Here is an 18154-nt window from a genome sequence, read left to right on the forward strand (position 1 = left end):
TGCGCCGCGCAGACCACGCGCAGACATTAGCCTTCGCAGACTGTTTGGTTTTTTGAAGACTGCAGACCTAAAAACGTCTGCGCGCCCTCTTCTTGGCGCAGATGTGGATCAGAGTCTTCTAAATCTTCGGACATCTTGTAGCCTAAAAAAACATATATATCTTTATTTTTTTAAGTTTTTTTTTTTAATTTATATTTTTTCCAACTTTATTAATGATAAACAATTTGAAAAAAAAATTACAAAACTTAAAAAAAACGTTCGACGATACAAACATGATATTTTTGACAAATTTATAAATAAAGATTTATTACAATAATAGTCGTTGAAATTATTTATATAAATATGAAAAAAAATCATAATATATTATTATATTTTTTTGCCAAATTTTGTAAAACATTATTTAATACAGTATCGTCAATTTCTCGAGAAAATATTTATGGTACGTTTTTAATGGATTTAATTGAAAAAATCAAAGTTTATTTCCATCCATTTATATCAAATTTTTTGATCACTAATTATAATGTTTAGTTATAACTTTGCAACCAAAGTTGTTGGTTTTATCAAATATATACGTTAATTCATACCATTTTTATTTTTATTTTTTATACAATAATACATTAAAGTTGATATAGATTCGTTAATTATTTATAACAAAGTCATAAAAATATTAAAAAAAATCACTTTGAAGTTAAAAAAAAATCAGTTTATTTAGATTTCAGTTTTTTTTAGTAGCCCGCAGATGTTAAAAAAACAAACAGTCTTCTTTTTTCAGACCGCAGACGTTTGGTCCACCTCTTCTACTGCAGAGGTCTACAGATGTGGTCCGCAGACTGTAGACATTTTGCCTCAGAAAAAACAAACAACACCTAAAACTTGCTCCAACACTTATAAAATTTGCTTTCGTTAAATGGTTTGTGAAATAGGAGTATAATGTTAAAACAATTTAATAGTAATAGTGTTGTATTATTCTTTGCGTACGGATGGGTGTATTTGGTTATTGTGCAGCAAACCAGTTAAATCCAATAAGTATTAATGGAGTAGGTTCAAGGTTGGTGGCCGAGCCCACAATTAAACAGCGTCTCTGTAATCTCTCCATCTTCAAAACACAATCTCTGAAAAAGCCTGCTGCCTCCTACAACCCTCTCTCTCATCCACCTTCCGCCTCCATAAAACCCCACTTCCACCCTCACAATCTCACCAGACAAAACCAACATCTTCCCACTTCAACTATAACCTCTCTTTCCAAACAAAAAAGCATTCACAAATGCCATCTGATTCCTGCGATCACCGGCGAACTACCATCGCAAAGACGCACAACGTCGGTGGTTGTGGTGGTGCTGCTGGTGCAGGTGCACCGCCGCCTGAACCCGAACACCTTCCGTGTCCACGTTGCGATTCTACCAACACTAAATTCTGTTACTACAACAACTACAACTTCTCTCAGCCGCGTCATTTCTGCAAAGGATGTCGCCGTTACTGGACTCACGGTGGCACTCTTCGCGATATCCCCATCGGCGGTGGAAGCCGGAAGAATGCTAAACGTTCTCGTGTCACCACCAACGCTCATGGCAACTCTAGTATTTCGCATTCTTTGGAATTCCGTCATATGGCTCCGCCGACTGGTACCCCGATCTTGATTCCGTTTGCCGGTGAGCACGGCGGAGGATTGCATTTTCTCGGCGAAGGGAAGTCCGGGATGAGTATGTGTGAGAGTTTTACGTCGTTGTTGAATAATACACATGGGCCTGGTTTCTTTGGAGTCGGAGGATTTGAAGATGGGAGCTTTGGTTTTGGAAGGTCGATTTGGCCGTTTGCCGGAATCGGAGACGGTGGTTCTGTTCAGTATGCGGCGGGTGGTGGTGGCGGCGGAGGGAGTATGATCGGCGGTGGGCATACGTGGCAGGTGGAGAGTGGAGATGGTGGAGATTGTTTTACTTTGCCGGATCTTGCTATTTCTACACCTGGAATGATATGAAAATGAAAGTTGAATTTAGAAGTGATAGTGTAGGATTGTTAATGTGTTACCATCTGTATTAGATTAATTCCTGTTCGGTTTTAGTACGAGAAAACAAACAACCTTTTAAAGTGTGTCTTCTAAATTCTAATACCAACCGTCAGAATTTTTTTTTTTTATTTCCATTCGAGAAATCTTAACTTCTTCTTCTTCTTTTTTATCAAAGCAAATTTAAGTTAAAGAACTTATTGGAATTAAATGTTATAATTTTTGTATAATCTAGGAGTTAGAAAAAAAATTATATTAAATTCTTATCCAGTTTCTGTGAAAGACAAGGATCGAGGCAGTTAAGTTCCATCAGGTTGATGCTGTCTTCGCTGCTATGCCGCCAACAGGGTCCCTATATGCTATTGGAATATAATAAAGGTGTTCTAATATTATATGGAAACACACAAAACTCACTACGTTTTTACTGAGTAAAAGTAAAAGAAAATTTCGACCGGAATTAGGTTCAGTTTGATTTTCTGAAGCAAAAATTCATAAAGTATGCGGACCACCTCTGCAACTCTCTGCAGTAGAAGAGGTGGACCAAACGGCTGCAGAGTATAATAAGAAGCATGTTTGTTTTTTTAACATTTGTATACTGCTGCAGATATTAAAAAATTAAAATAAACTAATTGTATAAACCGAAAATAGTTTTTTAATACGTAAAATTTAATAACGTATAACATTTCGGCAACAATTAATGATATTTCAGTAAAAAATAATGATATTTTAACAAAAAATAAAGATATTTTAGTAAAAAATAATGATATTTCATTAATAAATTATCATTATTGAATATAAAAAAACGAAAAAAAATTCAACAAGAATAAACAAAAAAAAAGGGTGAAATAAAATTTTAACAACATATAATCAAAATTACAACAAGAAAAAAAGAAGAAGAAGAGGTTAGAAGAGGCGGTACAAGTGTTGCACCAAATAGAGCACGCGCAGAGGTTTTTGACTCCGAAGACTTCTAAAAAAACAAACAGCCGCGGGATGAAAAATGTTGCGCTTGCGCTGCGACGCACAGCAATAAGAGATTTGAAGAGGTTTTTTCCAAAAAACAAACAGCACCTTAGTATCTTTATTTTAATATAAGATGTAATTTGGTTATTTTGGTATTTTAAAATCAAAAAATTTGGGATTCAGTGTTTGGTTATTTGAGAATATTGAGTCGGTATTACATTTTACCTGATTTTGTTTCATTAAATCAAATGGTATTACAGATTTCATTTTTTTGTTTATGGCAAAAAATTAAACAATCAGATCTCTTGAAAAATTGAGAAAATTATAAAAGAAAGCGAAGGTTCTTTTGTTGTTGATATTAAGTTGTAACTTTAAAAGGTTAGATCCTATTTGCAAGGTAACAAACGTATGAAAAAAACAAGAATATGTAAATGATTGATTTTTTTAGTATCTAGAACAAATAAAATTAATGTTATATCTTCTGATGTCGGGTATAAGATTAATGTGATGAGTAAAGAGTCAAATATTTTGTTGTAGCAAAGTTTAAGTCTCATGCCTTGCGATAGTGTCATGAAACTAAAAGAAACATGAATGCTTGAATGCTAAACTGATTGTCATGGGAGGAGTTCTTAGGAAGATTTAAAGAATGTTTTATTGGTCAATTGAAGAAGATTTTATTGGACTCAAGAAAGGAAATATAACCATGAATGAGTATAACAAAAAGTTCAATAAACTCTAAAGTTTTATAAGAAGATTACCACCCGATGAATATGCAAAGGTCAGTCAATCCGTTGAGGGATTGCCATAGAATTTTTAACTCTTAATGAATGAAGTGAAAACACTTGATCAAGCCGTGAGGAAAGCAAGCAAATTTAAGAAAACACTCACAATGTCAAGATAAGGAAAAGCAAGTAGGAAAAGGTGGCAACTACAAAAGTACAAGTGAAATGCAAAGGAAATGTTGTTTTGATAAAAAAAAAATATATTCGAAGAACGCAAGCAAGAGTTGGGATGACCAAGCTAAACAAAAAGGGGATGTTACTTGTTTTAGATGTGGATAAAAAGGACACTTTGCCGATGCTTTTTCTATCATGTTAACAAGGAGTTACTAAAAATGAGGTATTAGGTTCTATTTCAGACATATACTAAACCACCGTTCTAAAAAAAGTATTACATATGTAATGATGAATGAGATTTTGCAGTAAGTTGTCCAACCAATAAAAAAACCAAAAAAGATGAAGAAACCAAGAAGGATGACACCCCCACGAGGAAAAGGGTGATGCTTTCAAATGACGTAAGTCGAGGTTTATGAGACTATTGATGTTGTCTCAAGTACTTTTCTAGTAAGCTCCATACTCACATCACTTTTGTTTGATTCAGATGCCATGTATTCCTATATTTCACATGAGGTTGGCACGAAGTTAGATGTACCTTTGAAAGCATTAAATGTATGATTTATTGTAGAAATAATCGATGACAATGCAATTAGTATTACTAAAGAGTATCCTAATATTGTAAGAGTTTAACAAAGTGAAGTTCAATGCTAATGTAATTCCCATACAACTTGGTGGCTTTGATATCATCTTGGGAATGGATTAGCTAGTCACGTATACATGAAAAATTGTGTATGGGACTGATAGTCTTGTGATGGTGAACCTCATATTACTTACGAGGATAAAAGAATAGTTGCATCAATTATTATCAGTGTCCTTAAAGTAAGGAAAATGTATTGCTAAGAAATGTCATTCATACTTAACTATAAGTGTATGAAAGTTGCAGTGAAAATTGATCTTTTATATATCATCTGATATATGTATTTATAAGAAGGACAAGTATGACTTGTTCTAATGACTACTTTTACAAACACATGTTAATTTAGTATATCCGTTATTACCCCCCGACAAGATCAAAGGCAGGTCTGACTTGAAGCTTATCACGAAGATGAGTTATGCGATCTTTGGGCAGTGGTTTTGTGAAGATGTCAGCCAGTTGGTCAGCTGCATGCACTTGGCCGATGTGAAGAGTACCAGAGTCCACTTGTTCCCGAACAAAATGGAAATCTAAGGCGATATGCTTTGAACGAGTACTGATGACTGATTTTTACACATGAAGGTGGCACCAACATTGTCGCAAAGTATAATTGGAGGTTTTAGTACAACGACATGAAGATCTCGAAGGAGTTGTTTAATCAAAAGGAGTTCGGCTGTTGTGTAGGCGATCACTCTGTATTCAGCTTCAGTGCTGGATCGAGCTACTACTCGTTGCTTGCGTGATGTCCAACTGATCAAGTTTGGGCCATGAAAAACAGCAAAACCATATTGGGATCGACTATCATCCGTGTCTGACATCCATCCAGAATCTGAGTATGCAAATAGTGAAGATGCTTGATGAGATTTAAAATGGAGACAGTGATGTAATGTTCCATTGAGATAGCGAAGTATTCGTTTCACAGCTTGCCAATGAAGGGTGGTGGGTGCATGCATGAATTGGCAGACACGGTTGACTGCATAAGCAATATCAGGGCCTGTGATGGTTGCATATTGAAGGGAACCAACTGTTTGTCTGTATAAATTTGGATCAGGAAAGGGTTCACCAGAAAGAGTAAGACGAGTGGATGGGTCGGCTGGTGTGGTGATGGGTTTCGATTGAAGCATGTTGCATTTGGTGAGAAGATCCTTGATATACTTGGCTTGGGAAAGAGTGAGACCTGTGGTTGTTGTTGTGATTTGGACACCTAGAAAATAATTGAGTTTTCTTAGATCTTTGAGAGCAAAGGACTGATGTAAGTTGTTGATGGTGGTTTGGATGAGTGTTGAATTATTACCAGTAACGATCAAATCGTCCCCATAAACTAGGATGTAAATGGTGTTATTAGTGGAGATGTACACAAATAGAGAGGTATCTGACTGGCAAGCTCTAAAGCCATGAGTAACAAGATGTTGTTTGAGTTGATTAAACCACGCGCGGGGAGCTTGTTTTAAGCCATAAATTGCTTTGTGAAGTTTACACACAGATTGAGGGTGAGATGAATCTTTGAAGCCACGAGGTTGTTCCATGTAAACGTCTTCCGTTAGCACACCATTTAGGAATGCATTGTTGATGTCCAGTTGCCGAATGGTCCATCCTCTAGATAATGCCACTGATATTACTAAGCGAATTGTTGTTGGTTTGATGACGGGATGTGACAACCCGAACCTTTTTCAGTCAACGAAAGTCAAATCCCGTTAAATAAAATTTCGAATTTTATTCATTTGGTCAAACTTGTAAGGGTTGAAAACAACTTAGATTATATAATTAAATTTATATAAGTGTCGGGTCTAAAATCGTTCGAAAAATCAAGTTTTTCTTCGAAAATCAGCCAAGTCTCGAGCAACCCGGTGTTTACAGCCGCAATCGTTTTCACGGCCATAAACCGTTCACGGCCGTAAACCGTGCACGGCTGGGTGGACCCCACCACCGACCATGAACCCAGCCTATATATACGTGTTTCACCCTTATTTCTACTTTGCTGGCCGAAAACACTACTTTCTCTCTCTAAAAACCACCAATCGAAAACTCATTCTATCCTCCGAAAATCACCCAAATCCACCTTGGAACTCGTTTTGGAGCATCAAGCATTCATCCTTTCATCGAATCAAGCACCCTTCATTTTGGGTTCACGGCCGTAAAGCCTTCAAATCTTCAAATCTTCAAAGGCCGAAATCAGTTCACGACCGTAAACCATTCAAGGGTCGTAAACCCTTCAAGGGCAGAGAACCGTTCACGGCCGAGAACAATTCACGACCGAAAACCCTTCACGGCCGCAATCATCCCCAATCAGAATCTTGACTGAAAACCCACTTATCTCACTTCGATCGAGTCTCGGTACCATTCCTTAACCAAAAGCAAGTGTTTTCTAACACTTTATCTAATGGGTTCACTAATTTAAATGCAAATATGTGTTTAATTATTATTAGGATTCCGTTAATTTCGCGTGCAACAACTCGAGGGTCCTCATTCCAGTCTCGTTGTCCGACACTTACACGCATCTAACTGTGAGTTCATACCCCTATATTTTACTACTTTTAATGTTTTCAGGGGAGAATACAAGTAAATTACTAGAATTTTGTGTTTTTATACAAAATAATTTCAAACGGATTTAAAAACCTTTGCAATCGAAACAAAACCGAGAAATCACTACATTTTATAAAAATATTTAGATATTTTAACCCATTATGTAACATGCTGAGCATGAAGGTAGTCTCAATATACAAATTGCAAGGTTTCGGGATCATACATGCTATACATTCAGACTTTGTGGATATACTTTGGAAGAATCACTAAACTTTTACTAACATAATACAAAACTATAATAGGTATAGTTTGGAGTTCAATACACCGTTTTACAAGATTCAAGAACCGTACATCATAACAAACATATGAACTATGGTAAAACTAATTTATGGCATACAATACTGTTTTTCGAACACAAGAGTACTGTACTAAATAATTATTTAAGTATAATTATTTTTACTCTACAAGACATACGTATAGATTCCAGTACAAGTGAACACTACAATGCTACACGTAAACTAGTTAATATAGGGTTGTGAGGCACTACTTCAATATGTACCCTTCGGGGTACGGAACTAAATCCTAACAGTATAACCAGAGTCTCCTGGAGTGAGAGCGTGAGATTTATGAATAGATCTATTCGGGACTGATAATCCCACACCTAAACTGCTAGCTCCAGTTAGGCAGGCATGCCTGGGGTGACAAATGTCATAACATCCGACGCCTGAAGAACGTCGTAGGGGTCACTAGGTCATATCAAGCATGGTTATACCAAACTCACAACAGTATAAACTAACCATTTGTTTACGAAATTCATTTCTTCAATTAGTTTTTTTTTCATTAATAGAACTATCATACATTACAACTGGAGGATTCCAGGGAATTCGAATACATGGTTTTACTTTAAGAAATACAACTGCTCTACATACTGGTGGTAGCCAGGGTTTTTCATACAAAACATTCTACACAAAAGTTTTCGTACAGAACACACCATACAATACATCTAGTAGTAACCAAGCATACAAACTATCATTTTTCATTACTACAACAGGATACAGTAACAAACATTCATAGTTAATTCTATAATTCGTTAGTTTATGCATCTGGGTTATGTAAGAAGAATATCCGATAGACTGTGGAATGTGTGGTTTCCGCCTTATTTCCTGTTCCTTGTTTGGTTGTGGGCTTAGGGCAGATCCACATAATCAACTGTCTGTTCGATATTGGTTTATACGTGGCTAGTATGAACTAAGTGGTCATAGAAGGAACTGGTATTATCACGCTTTTACTAAAGAAAATATTGGATTTTCTTGAGAACATGTAAACATTTTACAGATTCAGACATGATTTCATTACAAAAATATGCTTATGAACTCACCAGCTTTAATGATGATACTCTTTCAAAACCGCTTGTATTCTCAGGGAATCAGTAGTCAGTTACTCTCGCATGCTTTTGAGAAGACGGAGCTTAGTGTCTCATCTTTTATACTTTTGGATATATATATATATATATATATATATATATATATATATATATATATATATATATATACTTTTGATGTATGCAAAGTATGTATCAAACAGATGTAATTATTTTACTTATTCAATGTAATGGTTGTGTTTACTTTGATTACTATGATGCAATTGTTGTGATACTATACATGACGTCCTCCACCCTGAACGTTTTCGCCTTTTCGGTTTGGGGGTGTGACACGGGACTGAAAGTTTCAAAGAAATCAACCCCTTATTCTTGGCTAAATCCTTTTGCAACAAGGCGTGCCTTGTATCGTTCAATAGTCCCATCTGAGTGCCGCTTGATCCTGAAAAGCCACTTGCAACCAACAATGTTAGTATTAGGAGGGCGTGGAACTAGAGACCACATATTATTTTTCATTAAGGCATCAAATTCACACTTCATTGCATTGGACCAATAGAGGTTTTGAAGGGCTGTGGGAATAGTGCGAGGTTCAATCGTGCGTGGAGTAGAGGTGGATGTGAGAAATGAGCGTGGTTTGAGGGGAGTTTGTGCGAGCTCGAGTAACCATGGGATGTTGATTGTTGTCGGCTGGTCTTAGAAAACGACTGGCTTGCTTGGGTTGAGAAATAAATGTGTGGCATTGATGAGAAGGGCATGGAGGTGTTGGGGATGGTGTAGAGGAGGCTGAGGACGAAGGAGGAGAAGGAGTGGGGGAGGATGTAGTAGGTGGCTGTGGGATGGAAGTTGCATGACTAAAAAGAGAATCAATGGTGAGGTTCGTAGGATGTGAAGAGGAGGTGGAGGTAGGAATAGATGGATGGGAGATGGCATAGGGGAAAATGGCTTTGTTGAAGATAACATGTCTTGAGATGTAGATGCGAGAGGAAGGGAGGTGTAAACAGAGATAGCCTTTGTGGGAGGCACTATACCCAATGAATACACAGGGAATGGAGCGAAAGTCTATTTATGGCTTGTGTAGGGGCGTAAAAACGGGTAACACAAACAGCCAAAAGTACGTAAAAAGGCATAATCAGGGTCTTTTTTATATAGTATGGAGTAAGGGGATGTATAGTTTAGTGTTGGTATGATAGTTCTATTGTGAAGGTAAGTAGCAGATTTAAACGCGTGTTCCCAAAACGTGTGTGGAAGGGAGGATTGAGCAAGAAGAGATAAGCCTTTTTCAATGATAATTCGATGGCGTCTTTCTACACATCCGTTTTGTTCAGAAGTGTAGGGGAAAGAAATGCGATGGTTAATGCCACAAGATTGAAGATAGGTGGAAACTGGTCGAAATTCGCCACCATAATCTGATTGAAATTTTTTGATTTCACAGCCAAACTAAGTTTTAATCATATTTCGAAAATCTATAAATGTTTGTAACACTTGTGATTTTGTAGAGAGAAAGTATGTCCACACAAACTTACTAAAATCATCAACAAAAAGGACAAAGTATCGATTTTCATTTATTGAAAACATGGGAGCTGGTCCCCAAACATCTGAATAAATCAATTCAAAGGGAGTGTTACAAGAAACATGATCTGAATGAAAAGGAAGCTTATGACTTTTGCCTAACTGACAGGGTTCACAAACAAATGAAGAGTGTGCGATGAGGTGGGAAGATTGAAGGTAGATACTAATCGACGAAGAATTGTCCCATGGGGATGCGCAAGTCTGTTGTGCCAGCCAACCATAGAAGTGTGAATCCCAGAAAGAGCCATGGTTGTAGACTTTGTGATGGTTGTACGCCAAAATGGGTAATTTTCTCTGTCCAATTTGATGCTAAGAGAAGGGATCTGAAAATTCAGGTTAGCAGGGGCAATGGTGGCTGCCGCAAGAAGGTGTGGAGCTCCATTAGACATGGTGGAAAAAAATTGAGAAAGAGAACCTAGGCTCCGATACCATATAAGTGTATGAAAGTTGCAGTGAAAATTGATGTTTTATATATTATCTAATACATGTATTTATCCAGCAATACAGATACAAAGCAATACCTAACTCCTAATACATAGGCACGTGAATGACAGTACCATGAGACCAGGACGAGTATGACTTATTCTAATGACTACTTTTACAAACACATGTTAATTTAGTATATCCGTTATTATTAACATACAATATGGATACCTCGAAAGAAAAGGAGTTTAGAGACATTTATGTGATGAAAGAATTTCCCAACGATTTTCCCATCGAGTTACCCGATGTATGTCAAGAGAGTCAAGTTAGATTTAGAATTGACTTAGTGTCTGAGATAACACCAATTGCAAAACCCCCGTACTGATTGACTCCAACTGAAATGAGAGATTTGATCACATAACTTCAAGAATCGTTGGACAAGGGAGTTGTACGACCTAGTACATCGTCTTAGGGTGCTCCAGTCTTACCGGTGAAGAAGAATGATGACACGATGAGAATGTGTATTGATTAACGTTAACTCAACAAGGTGACCATCAAAAATATATGCCCTCTACACAAATTGATGACCTATTTGACCAACTTTAAGGACCAGATTTATTTTTAAATATTTACTTGAAATCCTTATAACATAATTGAAAGTAATAGATAAAGACGTGGAGAAAATGACATTTGGAAAAAGATACAAATTTTTTAAGTTTCTAGTTATGCCATTTGGTCTACACAATGTGTTAATGGTGTTCATGGATCTTCTGAACCAAGTATGCAAACCATACATTTAGAAGTTTGTTATTTTTTTTCATTGATGACATCCTTATATACTCGACAACCACAGAAGATCTCAATGAACACTTAAGACTAGTTTTGAAAACTTGAATAAAGAGAAGTTTTATGTAAAATAATTGACGTGTGAATTTTGGTAGGTCATAACTGATGGGTTTTGAGCATTCTAACACTCCTATGGTGTACATGCAACCCTAGAAACCTTGGATCTATGTTTGACTAAGATACATGCAAATAATTATTTTTCCAAGGTTCTTATCCTAACTAGCATGGCATGGGATACTTGAATCAAATAAAACTAGTAGAATTACTTACCTTGTAGTAGTAGTTGATTGCTTGGAGTTTGAGAGCCTAGCACCAATAATGTGGATGCCTCAAATGGAAGTCACAAATCACCACAAACTTGGAAACTTGAGAGAATAGTCACAAACTTCTTGAAATCGGCCCTCTTGGTTTACACACATCAACTCGTGCAATTTCAAGAACCAAAGCCTCCTTTATATAGTGTGGTGGATTAGGGTTACATCCATGTAAACCCTAATACCCATGTCTTTTCATTTCCATGAGATCCATGGGTTAAAGCTCCATGGAATATCCATGGACTTTCCATGCAAGCCTAGCCCATTCCAAATAAGCATTAGCCCACACTATATAATACAAGAGCCCATATTTAATTAGTCATACTTTTGATCTCTAAATTAATTCTAAATTAATTATAGATCAATACTAATTAAATAATATGATTTTATATTAATATATTACGACTTATAATATATTAATAAATCATAACTTATACTATTCTCAAACGATTATCCATAAATTGTTCGGGTGAAGTGCAACCCAAATGGACCATGCCGGGTCGGGTCAAGTACATACCAAATATAGTTATGAACTTAGACACTATATCCAACAGTCTCCCACTTGGATAAGTCTAATAACTATAGTTGCAAGTATGACTTCAGGAACCGATCAGCAATCGTAGCTCTTTAAACTTTGTTGAACTATGAAGCGCCATTTTAGATAAGTGATCATATAATCCTCTGTTCTAGATATCAGCCGGACAAATACAAGGAACATGGTCTTGCTTATTGTCCAGCATTTGTTTCCCGATTTCCGATTTGTTTGACATAGAACTTAACTGAACACATCAAATTAGTTCTGACCGGGCCCGGTACATAGGTCAAAACAAAATCATCGAGGGGCCCAGATATCGCGTCTAATCCTAGAAGGAACAGATAAACTTCGAATCATATGTTTGCTCTACTACTTGTTGAACTACACACAAAGGAACGGTTTATAACATCGAGTTACCAATGCGTTTTCGTGCAATCAATGCATAACCAACTCATAGGCAACAAATCATATCTCTAGGTTTAAAGACTTATATGATATTACCGTCTCACGATCACTCGAGATAAATTCCATGAAGTGATACAAGTGAGTGTGGGTTGAATCCAATACTCAGAACTTATGATCACTCATGAGTGCTGTAGCCCCGCTTTGTCTAACATCTTAGACCTCTACAAGCCAACCCATGACAGTCTTGATTCGCATCTACTTCCAACATATGACCGACTGTGGAGAGTTTGAATAATATGATATAAACCATAACATAATTATTCTGGAAGTCAAAACATGCAAAAAGAAATAATAGTAAACGATTGACAAGAGATAGCAACACTTTACTCATAAATAACAGCTTTTATTTATCATCAAATGTCAATTACATTTTACAAATTTCAAGATTATCTAATTACTAAAACTAATATCATCCTTCAGCCCTATGCTCCGAGCATGCTGGAGATGCTTAGCCCGAGTCAGTCCCTTCGTGAGGGGATCTGCTGGGTTCTCATCCGATGATACCATCTTTGCCACGAGGATTCCTTCTTCTATTCGATGTCTAATGAAGTGATATTTTCTGTCAATGTGTCTGGATCTCCCATGATCTCTTGGTTCCTTGGCTAAGGCAACCGCACTATTGCTGTCACAGAAAATCTCCATTGGCTCCTTTATAGCTGGTACAACTCCAAGGTCTCCGATGAAGTTCTTTAGCCATATAGCCTCCTTTGCTGCCTCGCTTGCTGCTATATACTCTGATTCACAAGTGGAATCAGCCACTGTCTCCTGCTTGGAACTTTTCCAAGTAATTTCCCCTCCGTTTAGAGTAAAGACCCAGCCCGACTGAGAGCGGAAATTATCCCTGTCAGTCTGAAAGCTAGCATCACTGTCCCCTACAACTCTCAAGTCCTCACTGCCACCGAGGGTAAGGACCCAATCCTTAGTCCTCCGTAGGTACTTGAGGATATTCTTTACCACAGTCCAGTGTGCCTTGCCAGGGTTCCCCTGATACCTGCTAACCATGCTCAAAGCAAAGGCTACATCAGGTCGAGTACACGTCATAGCATACATGATCGATCCTACAGCTGAAGCATAAGGTATTCGACTCATTTCTGCTATCTCAGCCTCAGTACTAGGGCTTTGTGTCTTACTCAATCTGGCGTTACTCTGGATGGGTAACTCTCCTTTCTTGGAGTTATGCATGTTGAACCTTTTCAACACTTTGTCCACATAGGTGCTTTGACTAAGTCCAATTAGTCTTTTACTCCTGTTTCTCAAAATCCTTATCCCTAGGATATAGGCAGCTTCTCCAAGGTCCTTCATAGCGAAACACTTCCCAAGCCAGGACTTTACTTCCTGCAGGGTTGGGATGTCATTTCCTATGAGTAGTATGTCATCCACATACTGTACCAAAAAGCTGACTATACTCCCACTAGCCTTGATATAGACACAAGATTCATCTTCACTCCTTGAAAAGCCAAATTCTTTGACTTTCTCATCAAAGCAAAGATTCCATCTGCGAGGTGCCTGTTTTAATCCATAAATGGATTTCTCGAGCTTACACACTCTACTGGGGTACTCTGTACTGACAAAACCCTCTGGCTGAACCATGTAAACATCTTCAGCCAAGTTTCCATTAAGGAAAGCGGTTTTGACATCCATTTGCCATATTTCATAATCATGAAATGCAGCAATGGCTAACAGAACCCTAATAGACTTAATCTTGGCCACTGGTGAAAAGGTCTCATCATAATCAACTCTCGGAGTTTGAGAATAACCCTTTGCAACCAGTCGTGCCTTATAAGTGTGTACATTACCATCCATGTCGGTCTTCTTCTTGAAGATCCATTTGCACCCAACTATCTTACGATCAGGTACATTGTCAACCAAGTTCCAAACTTGATTGTCATACATGGACTGTATCTCGCTATCCATAGCCTCTTTCCATTTAGCAGCCTCAGGGCCTGCCATGGCTTCCGTGTAGCTGTTAGGCTCATCCAGATTTACCAGTGTGTTATCACTGATAAGTGTCTCACCTTCTGCAGTAATATGAAAACCATAATAATGCTCAGGTGCATTCCTAAATCTGGTGGAACGCCTCAGAGGTATAGATTCTTCAGTCGGCTCAACAGGAGTTTCCTCCTCAGGTTGAGGGCTAGGGTTTGAGGTTCCTTCACCACTTGACTCTTGAATTTCCTCAAGGTCAATTTGCCTCCCACTGTCTCCTTGGCTCATGAATTCTCTCTCTCGAAAGAATCCTCTTCTTGCTACAAAGACCACATTATCACTGGGTCTGTAGAAGATGTAACCAAAGGATTTCTGTGGGTAGCCGATGAAAATACACCTTTCGCTTCGGGGTTCGAGCTTATCGTGAGTCTCGCGTCTCACGAAAGCCTCGCAACCCCAAATCTTGATGTGGTCTAGATTGAGAACTTTTCCAGTCCACAACTCGTGAGGTGTTTTGGCAACCTTCTTTGTAGGGACTAGATTAAGGATATGGGCGGCAGTCTCTAAGGCATACCCCCAAAATGAGATTGGTAGCGAAGCTCGACTCATCATGGAACGAACCATGTCCAACAAGGTCCGATTGCGCCTCTCAGCTACACCATTCAACTGTGGTGTCCTAGGAGGTGTCAATTATGAGACAATCCCACATTCCTTAAGATGGTCAAGGAACTCAGTACTAAGATACTCACCACCACGATCGGATCGAAGCATCTTAATGTTCCTGCCCAACTGATTCTCCACTCCTTGCTTAAACTCTTTGAATTTCTCAAAGGTTTCTGACTTATGCTTGATTAGGTAGACATATCCATATCTACTAAAATCATCAGTAAAAGTCACTAGAACCGATTAGCATCTCTTGTGGCGGTTCTGAAGGGTCCACACACATCCGTGTGTATGAGGTCCAACAAACCTTCACCCCTAGCACAAGTGCCAGTAAAAGGTGACTTTGTCATTTTACCAAGCAAATAAGATTCACAACTATCATCTGACTTTAGGTCAAATGACTCCAAGACTCCATCCTTTTGGAGTTGGCCTATGCGTTTCTTGCTTACATGTCCAAGACGACAATGCCATAAGGATGCTTTATCTAAGCTAGTGGAAGAGTTAATACACAATACATTATTTCCTAGATTATCTACAACAGATACAGTTTCATACACGCCATCACAAGGTAATGCTTTAAAATAAAGAACATTATTAAAGAAAGCATCAATACTACCATTATTATTATCAAAATAAAAGGTAAAACCTTGTTTATACAATGCATGAAAGGAAATAACATTTCTTGCCATTTCTGGCGAATAATAACATTTATTCAAATCTAATGTAAACCCACTATTTAGCACTAAGGAATAAACTCCTATCTTGGTGACAGGTGAAGCTTTCCTGTTTCCCATGATCAAGTTTATCTTTCCCTGCTCCACATTCTCACTTCTTTTTAGTCCCTGCAAATCACAACATATGTGAATACCACAACCTGTATCAAGGACCCAAGACTTAGAATGAGGTGAGTTATTAGACAATATAGTGTATATACCTGCATGGTTGGGTTTTACTTTCCCATCCTTCAAATCTTGGTGGTACTTTGGGCAGTTTTGCTTCCAGTGCAACTTTTCATGGCAATAGAAGCATTCAGCCTCATTAGGGTTAGCAGAAGGAGTGACAAAACCTTTCTTGGTTTTGCTTGAAGAGGAGCCTTCAAGGGTCTTACCCTTGGTACCCTTATAAGGGTTCTTTCTCTTCTTCCCTTTTCCATGCTCGATTGCCAAGACATTGGCCGCAGTTGGAGTAGGAGTAGGATTAGTAACGACCGACTTACCCTTTAGACCACTTTCGGCGGTCTTCAAAAGTCCTTGAAGTTTGCTGAGGGTGACTTCTTCCTTGTTCATGTGATATGTCATGCGGAATTGATCATAGCACGATGGCAAGGAGTGCAAAATGATGTCTATTGCTAACTCCTCAGGGAAGTTCACATTCAGCTTCAGTAAACGGTCCACATACCTTTGCATTTTCTGCATGTGGCCCGTGATGGGTTCACCATCCTTCATTCGGGTTGTTATCATGGAGGAGATTATTTCATATCGCTCTTGACGAGCACTTTGATGGTAGCGGTCCATCAAGTCCTGGTGCATCTCAAAAGGATAATAGTCCTCATAGGACTTTTGGAGCTCGGCTGTCATGGTGGCCATCATGATGCATGCCACTTTTGTAGCATCTCTTTCATGTACCTCATATTCAGCAAGCTCTTCAGGAGTAGCAGTTGGCTCGGGTACCTTTAGCTCCTTGTCGAGAACATATTCTTTGTTCTCATACCGAGTGACCATCCTGATGTTTCTGATCCAATCTGTAAAGTTGGACCCATCAAAGATGACTCTCCCACAAAGATTCATGAGAGAGAAGGAGCTAGTAGGGTTTGAGCCCGAAGCATTGTTATTGGAAGACATCTGAAAAGAAGAGGGAATAGATTAGATTAAATATAGAGATAATCCTTAACAAAACACCCAAATGTAATATTAAGGCTAGGACCCAACACAATATTTTATAACTTAGAAGATGGATGCCGTAATCTAAGCTATAAGATATTTGAAGGTAGGTGAATGACGATTCACCAATTTCCACCATGAAAAACGAAATATTTAATTAGGTTTTAATTGGTTTAGAAACTCCTAGATTCTTTGAGATTCATTGAACTTTCTTTAATGGCATGTTTCAATCTCGAGTGTGCCCTTCAAGTTTTGTGACTGGGATGCCGAGGATCACAAAACAAGGTGTGAAGTAACCATGCAAATTACTTGGTACCCTTAATGTATTACCCCTCAATCGATGTGTCGGTTAACCACACACGCTCCATCGATACTATGATAAACATTAAGTTACCCTTTACCTACCTTGTTAAGTTCAAGTTAGTGTGCCGGTTAACCACATACGCTCCACTAACGACTTAAACAAAGTGTAAAGTGTAATTTCATGGATTAGCACCTTATTCACATTTTCCTAAAATAACTAAGATTGGGAATTCAATAAAGTTTAGTTACTTTAGTATTATCATTATACTTTTAATGAGAATTTATAAGTCCTTGTCCTACCCGTTCGGCTAACGACCCTCCACCGATCAAGGAAGCGGTGGGTGAGAGTGGACACCCATTAAGTTGCCATTTTATAGGCAACAACCTTATACCCCCCTTATAGACCGGCTTCGTGAATGAGGCGTACTAGCGGTAAGACGACTTGATCTTATACATATATAAATATTATTAAACTTATAATATTATAAAGTATAAGGGTTGAATTTTAACTTTTAAAATTCTAGGGGTTGGAACTAAAGTTTTTAATATGACTTTACATGTTCCAAAACTTGAGGGCAAGTTTTGTAAACTTTCAAAACTTTTCATTTCTCATAACTTATGAGTTAATGGTTATTAAAAATGAAGACTCTTCATTTGTTGTAACCTATGTGTTCTTTTAATGGTTATTTATAAATGTGACTTTTGGTTATCCATAACTTAAGAACTAGTTATGGACTCCATTAAAACACATAAAGATCAAGAATTAATCTAATCAATTATTAGCACATAATTTCTATGATCTTCTAAACTCATATGTTTATGAGTGTTCATATC

General features: G+C 37.8%; 2 pseudogenes; both read left to right on the plus strand.

Moving 5' to 3' along the window:
* The window catches only part of LOC145107049 (uncharacterized), a 161034-nt pseudogene that overhangs the window by 106090 nt on the left and 36790 nt on the right, over window positions 1-18154 (plus strand).
* LOC145109399 (dof zinc finger protein DOF3.4 pseudogene) lies at window positions 1039-2133 on the plus strand (annotated as a pseudogene).

Source organism: Lactuca virosa, chromosome 4 (assembly GCF_052849685.1).
Source record: "Lactuca virosa cultivar CGN04683 chromosome 4, Lactuca_virosa_CGN04683_v6, whole genome shotgun sequence".
Classification (NCBI taxonomy): domain Eukaryota; kingdom Viridiplantae; phylum Streptophyta; class Magnoliopsida; order Asterales; family Asteraceae; genus Lactuca; species Lactuca virosa.